Below are 12,091 nucleotides of genomic sequence, written 5' to 3' on the forward strand. Positions count from 1 at the left end.
AACTAGAGGTAAAATATTTTATTAGATATTAACGCCGCTACAAGGAACTTTTAACCGGATATGCAAAAGTCTCTCGTTTCTGTTGATGTCTGTGCGTGACCTACAACAGCAAATGAGACCATCGGTGTGCTATTTCTATATGGTGTATGTCCATACCTTTAGGAAACTGTCTCCGGGTCCGCCCCAGGTCGCTTCCAGGACGAAACGATTTACGGCACTCAGACGGCACACGTCATCTTACCTAGCTGCTTACATTTGACTAGTAGTGAAATGAAATAGTGACTCTTATAAACAGTCGCTATTGCTCCTCCTCGACCCAACGTCCGCGGGGAGTTAAAATAGCAGCAATCATCGGGTAAAAGTTCTGTGAAGCACTGGACTCACCAACAGTCAGCCACGTCTCAGTCACATAGAGAAAATCCAATCCTCGGGAAGTCAGGAAATCCTTCAGGATAAACGTTTTGTTCGTTTGCGATCTAGCATTTACCAGCCCAATCCTGGCAGGAGCCGGTAGGTCCATGGCATTAGCTGTCCGGGGAGCCACACACAGAGGCCACAGGTTGCACAGATTCACCCCGCGCCAGCGGGGACGAGGAGAGCAGGGGCCGCGGGGCTGGAACACCTCATCCGGGCCGATGACAGGTACCAGCCAGGCGTCGACAGGGTCCAGCGAGTGCCGACAAATAAAGAGGCGAGGCACTGCTCCATACTCAGTCCAAGAAGCCGTGGAAGTGCTTGCCAAACAGGCCTTCAGCTTTACCAGCTGACCGCTGCGTTTACCCCGGCGGCAGTGGTGCTTACGCCGGAGAGGTGGAGCTGGGGCGCGGCAGAGGTGAGCTGGGATCCCCGATAGGTGCGAGGGCAAAGTTTTCCCGTCTTGTTTCATTCATCTTCAAAACAAACACATGCACGAGCCAGGTAAGCGTCTTTACGACAATACGTGCTAGAGCTCATGGGAAATGTAGGCTTCATTCCGGCAAAACACTACCGCTTTTGTCCACAGGGTCGCCAAAATCAACTCAACATTAAAGTTCCTTGTAGGGGCTTTAAACAAACAATTATACCCTAATGAGAGCAAACAACATGTACTTCGCAACAAATTAGACAAAAACAGGAGGTAAAATATTTTATTAGACATTAAACAAACACCAACAAATCCCTTGTTGCCTGGATGGCTCATTCTCTGGAGTCCCATTTGTAGGTAGTAATACATAGTGATCCTTAGTCAACCTTAAGTAGATCTTATTAGAGGCTAATTACGTATAAACTACAGCAAAACCATACTCTAAATTAAAGTCTGCACCGTTCGCCCTATTCAACCTGAACTAGATCCTATTAGAGGCTAATTAGATCTAAATTACAGCAAAACGGTACTGTACACTGAAGTGTATTATTCAAAGTTTTTAACAAATACAACAGCCAATAAAAGATTCTGGGTAAGGGTTACACAGGAAGGTGCAACACCCCTTGACGCAGGGGCTCCAGGGATGAAGAGTTAATGTTGCCTCCCATCCTCTTCTTGCTGTAGCATGTTTTGGGTGTTCAGCTGCATGTCTTCAGACATTATCTGTTCCCTCTTTAAATGACTTCAGGATGGCGTCTGTAAAAGTTGGAAGACAAAAAGCGTTAGTGCATAAGCAATCTGTAAGCCATACACTTACTGTCTGCATAAATATATAGCTCCATTTGCTGCATAACAAAGCTAGAGAAACTACATTATACTACCTCAGTCAAATACACATGTTGAAAAGTGCTGCAACCAGCAAAAGAATCAAACATCTAAGATACTTCGTATGGCAGGGTTCAATATAACATTTCTTCCCTACTTCCCTACTATTTTCACTGGCCCGGCCGCTGAAAAAATGAATATAACTTTTTTTTACCTAAGTTTTATTAATTTATTGATTTCATCTCACATTAATTTCATTGAAATGAATTCACATCAATTGTACACATTTCAGATAATAACAGATAACAGACTAATTATAATTTATCAGAGAAGATAATTTTGGACTGTTGAAGCTGAAATATACATAGTGTGCCTGTATATAAAGCAGGCTATATTAATTTTTCAAATATTTGCTTTCTAATTATTATTATCGTCTTTATTATTATTACTATCATCATCATTTTACTTATTCTTATTACAACATTTTGCATCCTCTTATTCATTAATGTAACCAAGTAGACATTCTGGGTTTGTATGATTTGTGTTTTTCGGTGTACGACACTTTAGAATTATTTTGAAGAAACATTTTATTTTTAAGGATTGTTTAGTTAATATTCATGTTCAGTTAATGTGGTAAATATTTTGTTAAAAGAAGACTGTGCATTTCATGTCAATATTTGAGTTTGAGGTAATAAGTACACAAGTTTATTTCCAAGTAAAATGCCATTGTATTAAAAAGGGACTTCACTACCCAGAATGCTCGGGGAGAGTCACATATCACGTGATGACATCAGTTAGCTTCTGTGTTAGCAGCCAAGCTGAAATAAGAGGGAGAATTAGAAGGGAGAATTAGAAGAAAGCTGGACAATGCCACCTGAGGACTTACACCCCAGGAAATAGTATTTAGGACTTGAATAATGTTGAAAGAATGGATAAGAAGGCACACAGGAACGTTACTGAAGAGTCAGAGACGTGATTTTTTTCCAAATAACTCGAATGTTTTTATTGTAATAATAGTAATAATAATAATAGTAATAATAATAATAGTAATAATAATAATAATAATAATAATAATAATAATAATAATAATAATAATAATAATAATGCAACCAGGGACTGTGGCTGCTGGGGAAAAAGGAGTGTTAATGAACAAAGGAAAATACGTAAAGCTGGTAAGCGAAATAAAATACCTTTATTACAATTGACTAAAATAAGGCCTCAATATCAATGTTAAAAATTCTGTATAAGAACCCAAATTAACTTAAATATAACTAAAGAAAACTAAGCAGAGGCCACATGTGGAGAGGCAGACTACACAGGAGTGTCCAGGGTGCTACCGCTACTCACCTCAGGTGCAACACAGCAAACCTCACAGCAACCTTTACAGCAATCTTCACAGCAAACAAATGGTGCAGTCTAGGGTGTCCCCCGTGCAGTTACTCACATGCATAAAGTGAAGGGACCTCACCACAAGTGCTTAGCCCCCCCCCAAAAAATATGGCGCTCTGCTCCTGAAAGAAAAAGACTAAATACAAAAAAAAGGTCAGAAACAAATAACCAAATAAACAGGCAAAGGAAATACAATACAGCAACCCAGTAGTCAATTAAACAATTAATGTAATAAAGTAATAGAATGAAGTAATCAAAATAGCCAAAATGAATTAAAGTATTAAAAGAAATGGATACAATAACCCAGTAAATTAAACAAAGGACCCAAGCAGATCAGTAAACGAGTTAAGAAATAAAGTAACCAGGAAATAAACCAATGAACAATGTAATATAACCCAGTTGATTGTTAACAGATATTTAAAGAGGATAACCCAGGAAACTGAACCTTAAAGAAAATCAAAGAAAACCCACTAAATAAAACCCTAACAAAACAAGAAAAATAAGGTAACTAAAGAGACTCAATTAATGAACACAAAAGGGGACAAAGCAGCAGTAGGTAGGGCAGGAGAACCTGGAAAAGGGAACAAACTATTAACCAGGCCCAAATTACATTAAAAATTATTAAAGCTGTGCTCCTACTCACCACCTCTAGCTAGGGCATCAAGTCACTTTCAGGGCAGGGAGCAGATAGGGGGTTCCCAAAGTTGCAGCAAACACTCTGAACACAAACAAATCAACCTTTAAAAGAAAAATGCCACTTAACATGGGAATTATGAGGGTTTCTTCACTAATCATACCTGGAACACAGGACACCAGCCACAGCAGGGACAGAGCAGAAGACCCACTGCCTGAACAATGACACACAGGTGCCTCATATAACCTGGCCTGATTAGGGAGTTGGTTGGGGGAAGGAGTCAGCCTCAGGCTGCGTTCACAATCACCATACACACACACACAACACTAAGGAGAGTATTCCTCACCACATATGTATCAAATCAGACAGAGCTTTATTGTATAATGTTCAGTCCTGTGATTATTGATATGGGGAGTAATGTAATTTACAGATGACATTGAAGGCAGCATAAGAAATGCAGGTTTTTACACTGGTTCTGCGTGGGAAGGGTTACAACCTTAGTTTTATTCCTCTTCTCATTAGTCAGTGAAGGGAAACGTTAATTTCTTTAGGTATTGATTGCTTAGGGGGAGAGGGAGGGGCGGGACAACCCCAACAGAGCGCCATGCTAGTTTGTGTGAGGGGAGATCAATTCATCCAACACAGTAGGGGGCGGTAATGCACCTTAACGTTGGTTGTCTCTTGTCAGGCCATCATTGTAAATAAGAACTCGTTCTTAATGATTCTGCCTGGTTAAATAAAGGTTAAATAAATAAAATAAATAAGAAAAAGAAGAAGAAGAAGAGATTGATTCATCGCTATATGAGGCTGTATGTGTGTGCTCAGATAAGGGTGTGTGCTGGAGCTAACAAGCTAGCTAGCTAACGCTAGCTAATGATAACGTAGTTAATTCCAGTTGTCGCTAGTGATGGTGTGAGGAAGCCCCGTGAATGTGTCGAATCTTTCAGGCCGATTGCTTCGCCAAAAGGCCGATCACACGAAGCCCCGTTTAACAGCTAATTTAGGAGTACTGACATCTGCTGGTGATTTGATGTACAGCAGTCCTACTGTGATATTACATGTGGGCTACGTGCCAGTGGATCTGGCGTACACATAATGATGCTTAATGATGATGATTACGTCAGAATCCCCTTATGAGGTATTGTAAAGCCAGATGAAATGAATCTGTCCTGAACGCGGTATATCAATAAAGTGCATATACACACACACATATATGTATATATACCTATATATACATATATATATCTATGTGTGTGTGTCTGTCCACAAAAGGCTGGAGTGCTTGTGTGACTGGGTCACTCAATCCTCTCCACTTAACAATCTTCAGAATCACCTCGGATGATGCAAAACACTATGGGCTCTAGTTTCATAGACCGGGTGCGGTGGAGGCGCAGCGCACCTGCGCTTCGCCAACTGGGTGTGGCCAGGCGGATTTTGTAAGTTTGGCACACCGTGCGCCCTGGCACAGCTACTCCTCTATCCCACCTCCGTCCTTCCTACCGGCGCAAGTCGGAAAGAGGGAGGAGAGAAGGCGTGGAGTGGGTTTTACACAGCCCATTCACATCACACCAATCAAATGAGCCCCTCTCCTCGCCCTTAAATGCACCGCGCAAAGGCGTAATGAGAGTTTACTCAATTCGCCATGGCGGAAGAGAGCAGCAGCGTCAGATGGCCAAACTTCTCCCAGGAGGAAACTGATGTTTTGGTCCAGGAGGTCCAAGCTCGCAGTGTCCGAATATACGGAACTGCGAGCAGACCTCCACGGGCTGATGATGCAAAGGTAGCCTGGGAGGAGGTCACCACAATTGTAAATCAATGTTGCGTTTCTCTCGTGCGCGCGTGCTCTCTCTTTCTCTCTCGCAGTCTCACTCGGTTTCTTTTCTTTTGACTTTTCTAAGATGACAGTTGCTGAATATATACTCCTTATCTGATGCTGTGGCTGTTTGTGGTTGGCTGAGAGGGATGTGAACTCATTAGTTTGCAACTGTGTTAATCAAATCAGGTTGGGTTTCCATTACGCGTGCCAAACGTGCCAATCCCCTTTGATCTGACACCAGATGTGACAGGACAGTCAATATAGAGATACATTTATGTGCTGATTGCAGATAGTTGCATTGAATAGTGGTTTTTTGGGTATTTATTGCAATGTTAAAGTGCCTGATATTCTGGAAACCTGCCTGTGAGGTTTTGGTGACGTGTGCGCACTGTCCGCCGGTCAGCCAAACTTCAGCTTACACCGGCTGCGCTCCCCCTGCACTGACAGTAGACGTGGTTTCAGTTGGCGAGCTTTTAGCGCACCTTCGGCGAGGCCTTTTGGCACGAAACTGTCACTGCGCCAAGCTGGATCTGTCAACACCTCCTCCGCTGCGCCGCCACACCCATCTCAGCGCACCTCGGTCTGCCAAACTACCAAACTGAGCGCGCCTTGGTTTGCGCTGCTCGAAGCTAGCTCTGCGCGGGGTTCGCCACCCTGCGCCACCCTGCGCTGCGCCGGGAACTAGAGCCCTATGTATTTCTCGACTCGAATCACACCACGAGGCAGTCACGTGATTCCAGAGAAACGGGGCCTCGTTTGTCTTTGGTCACGTGATATCCTGAAAAACGATACAGGCTTCAACACGAGCTTCATTTGGACACGCCCCCTTTGCTCGACACAGGCCTCGGGACTGCAGTATCAGCTGTAACATCACTAGTTGTCGCAGCTTCGTCTTAAAACCTTAAAAATGGATGACACCCTGGTCTTAAAATTAGTGATGGTGAGATGAAGCCTCATGAGGCATTGAAGCTTTCCAGCAAATTGGTTCAGAAAAGGGTTCATTTCTTGAGGCTTCATGTGCACACGAAACCACCTGCTGGCCAAAGTGTGTAAGACAGACAGTTGTGATCTTAACCATGTAATCTGTGATACAAGGTATTTTGTTTCAGTAATGGGTGTTGGGAATGACTATTACTAATAAAAATAATAATAATAATAAAATATATGACCATATAACTTTATTTTTATCAATATAGTGTATTTTCTAGTGAGTATATCAGGACTATACTGTATCAAATACATGTACAATCGGTCTTTGTCAGTCACGTGTCCTAACTGGCAGACACACCCCCAGGCGCCATTTTAGTTGTACCGCGGATGTAAACACAGAACTGGAGTAGCTGTCCGGGGAAGTCATAGTTAGTAACGTTAGCAGTTAGTAGTGAGTTTTTAAACTGTTACCCAGTCGCCGAGCTGGAGAAGAATAAGAAGGATGAGAGGATACCGTACAGGAACAAACTTATCAAGGTGGCCAGGGACCGGTATTTGGCTAAATTGTCGACAATCAATAACATAGATCCGTACGACCTCACAGCTAAAGACTGGAGCTCCGACGCCACATTACTGCCTCCAACTTCATCGCTGGATATAACAAACTACCTCGTTTACGGTATCAGCGCTTACACATATGAACAGTTCAGAAACTATAAATCTCTCGAAGCTCACGGACATTTCACGAATGGCTGGGTGCAGCAACTGTTCACATTTCAACCGCAGGACTGCGACAACACACTCGTCACTGCAAAGGTAAGCTAACTTGGCTGTAATCAAGTGAAGTTATGGTTGGTGGTTACAGTTAGTTTGCTTGTTTTGTCTGATTTGCTTTACTTATTTTAATTGTGGGCATAAAAGATTCATGTGTATTATATTATTGTGAAAAAATGACCTCATTCACATCACAGGAGCTAGAAAAAAGTGAAAATGATCTAATAATCCTACCTCTTTTTCATACAACATAATTACTCAAGCATCAAGCAGTTATTAATCACCTGGTTTAACAGACATCAGCTTGTCTAACCACAGAAATAAACCTGTCAGCCTGTCATCGGCCTGTAAATCAGAAACTGTAATAATGTAGACAACCTTACAAATTAAGCAATATAATAATAATATAATAATATAGGAAATGATTGAACACTGTTGTAAACTGTTGTTGTCTGTCTGCCTATGTGTTGTCTACAGGTCTTGCACTCTCAACGCCTGTCTGACACACCACTCAAGGCCTGGGCCATCATCGAGCCATCAGGAGCCATATCATCAGGTCACTGCACATGTATGGCTGGGATAGCGGAGACATGTACACATGTTGCAGCTATGCTGTTTAAGCTGGAGGCGGTTGTCAGATGCAGAGAGACAACAACAGTAACTGGACAACCTGCATACTGGATGATACCAAGCAGCATCAGTAAAGTGGGAGCAGAAGCAGGACACAAAATCGACCTCACCACTGCAAAAGCTAAAAGAAAATGCCTTGATAAACTCCTGGATGGTGAGGAAGGAAACATGCCTGCTCTAAGGACTACGATGAACAACTGTACATTCAGCATTTCCACACAGGATCAGTGGGCTTCATATCTTACAGAACTGCAAAAAGCATCCCCAAAAGCTGCAATTCTGTCGAATCTCCCAGCATTTTGTGATGCATTTGCAGACCCAGTGCTGCCATTTTCAGCACCAGATTCACTGCGCCATCTACGTAATGAGAAAATGGATGGTAGTGATTTATCTGCTTTGTGCTTACACTGCAAAACCTTGTCAAGAAAGGCAGACATTTCACCTGAGCAGGCACACTACACTGAAAAAAACAGCAGACCACAGTACAGATCTTCAGCTTGGTATCACTTCCGCAATGGAAGGATTACAGCATCAAATATGCATGCAGTCTATGTGTCGGACTTGGACAAGCTCGCACTGTCCACAGTGAAAGCAGTTTGTTGTCCCAACAACAGTGCAACAAACCGATGTGCTGCTACTGAATGGGGAAGACAAAATGAAGAGAGAGGGCAAACACAGTACAGACTGCAGACTGACAAACATCACTGTGGCTTTGAAATGAGTCAGTGTGGGTTTATCATAAACCCAAACTTTCCTCAGGTTGGAGCATCGCCGGATGGGATTGCGCAGTGCACTTGCTGTGGAAAAGGCTGTGTCGAAATAAAATGCCCTTACAAGTATTGTGACACTACTGTTGAGGAGGCATGCAACAGTGGAGACAAAAACTTCTGTTTGGAAATAGTGGATGGAGAGCTGCAGCTTAAGAAGGATCATCCATATTACAAACAAGTACAGACGCAAATTTTTGTCACAGATGCTGAGTATTGCGATTTCGTTGTGTGGACTCTGAAAGACTGCATGGTGTTGCGTGTGGCACCTGACCCACAACTCTGGAGTGCTCTCTTGAAAAAGGCACAGCAATTTTTTGAGTGTGTGTCTCTCTGAACTGGTGAGTTGCTACTTCACTTGGGGTGCAAGACGGGCACTTAATCAGACATGCTACCAGTTAACCATCCCATCAGATCTCTCAGATCACAAGAGGAAATCTCATGCATTGATAAATGTTTGTGTTATTATGCATTTTTGCTGTTTACCTTTATCTTTAAAATCATTCACTTTGTAATGTTTTGATATAAGATGATAAAATAAAATACACACTGATTTAACATGAACAGATTAGCCCAGACTGCCCTCCCTCTTTACCTGTAGTTTACAAGTGATGCTAGCTAGCTAGCTAAGGTTAGCCAATGTGAAAATAGCGACTTTAGAAAGCAAAAACCAGCATATTTAGTAACATTACTTAAACAAAAAAACAACTCTCTTACTTGCCTTTATGAAAATGCCAAGAGCAAACACGCATGAAGAGAGATATGGTGTCGAAAGTGATGCCCTTCCGTCTCACCGCTGCGACCCAGGCCATCTGACGCCTCTTCGTTATTTCCTCAACCTGCTGTCCATAACCTCTTTTCCAAGTGGGAAACCGAAAAAATCTCACGTTGTGGTCAACTTTTCTGCCATTTCTTTCGTGTGACTTAGTATGACAGCCTTTCACACAACACAAGTGTCCCATTTTATCAAAGATAATGCCACACGCAAAGACGATGTTCACTGTTGAGTTGTTTACAACGAGTGACCCTCCAAAATGGCGATTCGACTCACAATACACTGCGGCTGTCACAAGCGTTACGTCACCTGACAAAGACCGATAAACTGTTATTGTTTTGTGAATGCATCCTATATGTATAAACCAATAATTTGGCCAAAAATTGTATTGCTGTGTAGTGTCATATAATATATTAATGGCAAAAGGGGTAATATTCGTGTTCTGTGTCACTTCTGTGCAAACCAGTCACATGGTACAGCCGGGCAGCAAGGCTTCGGACGTCATCAATGACGTCACTCGTCTGAAACGCTACAAGCCTCAATACGCACATCGCGGAAACTCTTCCTGGATTACTCGACACACGCTTCGAAGCATCGGCACACCACGTAACATCACTACTTAAAATCAAACCTCATCTTTGGTGAATGACAAAAGCCACAGACATGTGAGCTTGTGCAAACGAGAAGTACACAGCTTGTCTTTTTTTTTAACTTTGTTTCAGCTTGGCTGCTAACTCAGAAGCTAACTGATGTCATCACGTGATACGTGCCTCTCTCCGAGCATTCTGGGTAGTGAAGTCCCTTTTAATACAACGGCATTTTACTTGGAAATAAACTTGTGTACTTATTACCTCAAACTCAAATATTGAAATGAAATGCACAGTCTTAACAAAAAATTTACCACATTAACTGAACATGAATATTAAAGGTAGGGTCTGGATGATTTTCAAACAAAACAAAATATAGACATATACAAATGAAATCCTGCTTAATCAGCACCTATGGGCTTCTACTCATGTGTGGTGGTGACTCTGTTTGCAGAGCTCCTGCCCTTTAACTGTATGTTGATGTTTTTGTGAACTCAGACCGCTTTTGGGTGGAGATTTCCCCAGCCAATGAGAGAGCACAGGTGCCGTGCCCGAGCGTGTCCGAGCGTTTCCGAGCGTGCACCAGTGCGAGCCTTGCCTGAACCTCTTCTGTGAAGCCATTTTCCGTACCTCCCAGCTCCGTACACCCGGGAGAAATGGCGGATACAGACGTACCCACGAAGAAAAGAAAATTCAACGTGAGTGAGGCAAAATGCCGAGCCGATAAAGCACGGACCAAAACTCATGTTAATATCGGGGTGGCTTTCACCCGCTTTCAAGCATTGAAGGAAAGGCTCGGGATGTACAGCGACACGGAGTTGGCCTGCTTTCTGTTGGACAGGTAAGTCCCAAATACAGGCCTGTTAGCTTGTGCTAGTTTGCTAATTTATCAACTTTTCCATTACTACAACTGTAATTCCTACGTAGTTTGTTGTGGAGGCTAATTCCGACTATCAACCGATGCAAATAACATTACGTTTAGCTAATATATGGCTTGATGTAGTGTGAGGATAGAAATTTGAATCATTTTGTGTAACACACAAGTCACATCGGGTTATGGTAGCACCCCCAAACCAATTTTGTAAGGTGACTGTAGGAGACATAGCCAGCAGAAGTTTTGTTAATTTGTGCATTCACGTCTGTAACCTCAAATATAGTGTAGCGTCCGCCAGGACGTGTAGAATGATGACGCGGTTATTCGGCAAACCAGCCTTTATTGCTTCACAGTACAGGTTACTGTTGGCCATAACCAGACCAAAAAAACAACAAAACAATAACTTAGACGTAACGTTAGCTCACAAACCATGTACTCCTGTTCTCCCCTCCAGCTCGCACCCAAACACACAAGCAAGCGCTCTCACACAGCTCTCATCCCCGTCACACTCGCACCCCGCCCCCCTACCCATACTCATTCAATCCCAAACACACCAGAGTACAACAGAACATTCACTGCAGGGTCGCTACAGTAGTTATGCAACTTGCATGCATACTTTGAAGCAGCACAATGTCTGGCCGCAAACCTTGTTTTGCTAACTTGCAGGCCCGTTCCTGAATGCTAAGTATGAAAATAACTGTTTGTAGTGCATTTTATTTATGTCGCTGAAGAACTGATACAACCTACGTGTTTTCCTCCCATCTTTCCCATAGCTATGAGAAGGGCCCCCCAACTTCAACACCCCAAAAGCGTCTGTTTTCCCTGTGCCTTTATCCCCCATTAAACCTGGACCATCTGATATGTAATTAAGGTAATATATATCTATGTAACTGCAGTATTCATTGCTTATGAGCTATTTTCTATTTATGTTTTCTGTCATTGCCTGTCAGCTCTTACCTAATAAAAGTACACTTACAGAAAGACCTAATGAATGGATGAAACTATTTTTCTCCACAAGGGAAATTTGTTACCACAGATGTAATTAGAGGATAAGTAAGATTGAAAAAATGGATAAATAAAAACATACCTCTGTGAGATATGACATACAGTAGCAACACAGATACTGTATGTATTATTTTACTGAAAGATTGCCCTAGAGAAAGAACAATCTAAAATTTCATTGAGCGAAGGATAAATGTTCAAAAATTATGATGATAAAAGTGAGCATGACGACTGTCCAATAATG

At 42.4% G+C, this 12,091-nt stretch overlaps 1 long non-coding RNA gene across 1 annotated transcript; it reads right to left on the minus strand.

Annotated features, from left to right (window-relative positions):
• Positions 1 to 406: 406 nt before the first annotated feature.
• Positions 407 to 4,032, minus strand: LOC117265003 (uncharacterized). Its single transcript, XR_013488246.1, has 3 exons — positions 3,702 to 4,032; positions 2,421 to 3,629; positions 407 to 1,600 (listed from the first exon to the last, which is right to left on the minus strand). It is a non-coding gene; the product is annotated as an uncharacterized LOC117265003 (long non-coding RNA).
• Between the last annotated feature and the right edge of the window lie 8,059 nt (positions 4,033 to 12,091).

Source organism: Epinephelus lanceolatus, chromosome 20, assembly GCF_041903045.1.
Source record: "Epinephelus lanceolatus isolate andai-2023 chromosome 20, ASM4190304v1, whole genome shotgun sequence".
In the NCBI taxonomy this organism is placed as follows: domain Eukaryota; kingdom Metazoa; phylum Chordata; class Actinopteri; order Perciformes; family Serranidae; genus Epinephelus; species Epinephelus lanceolatus.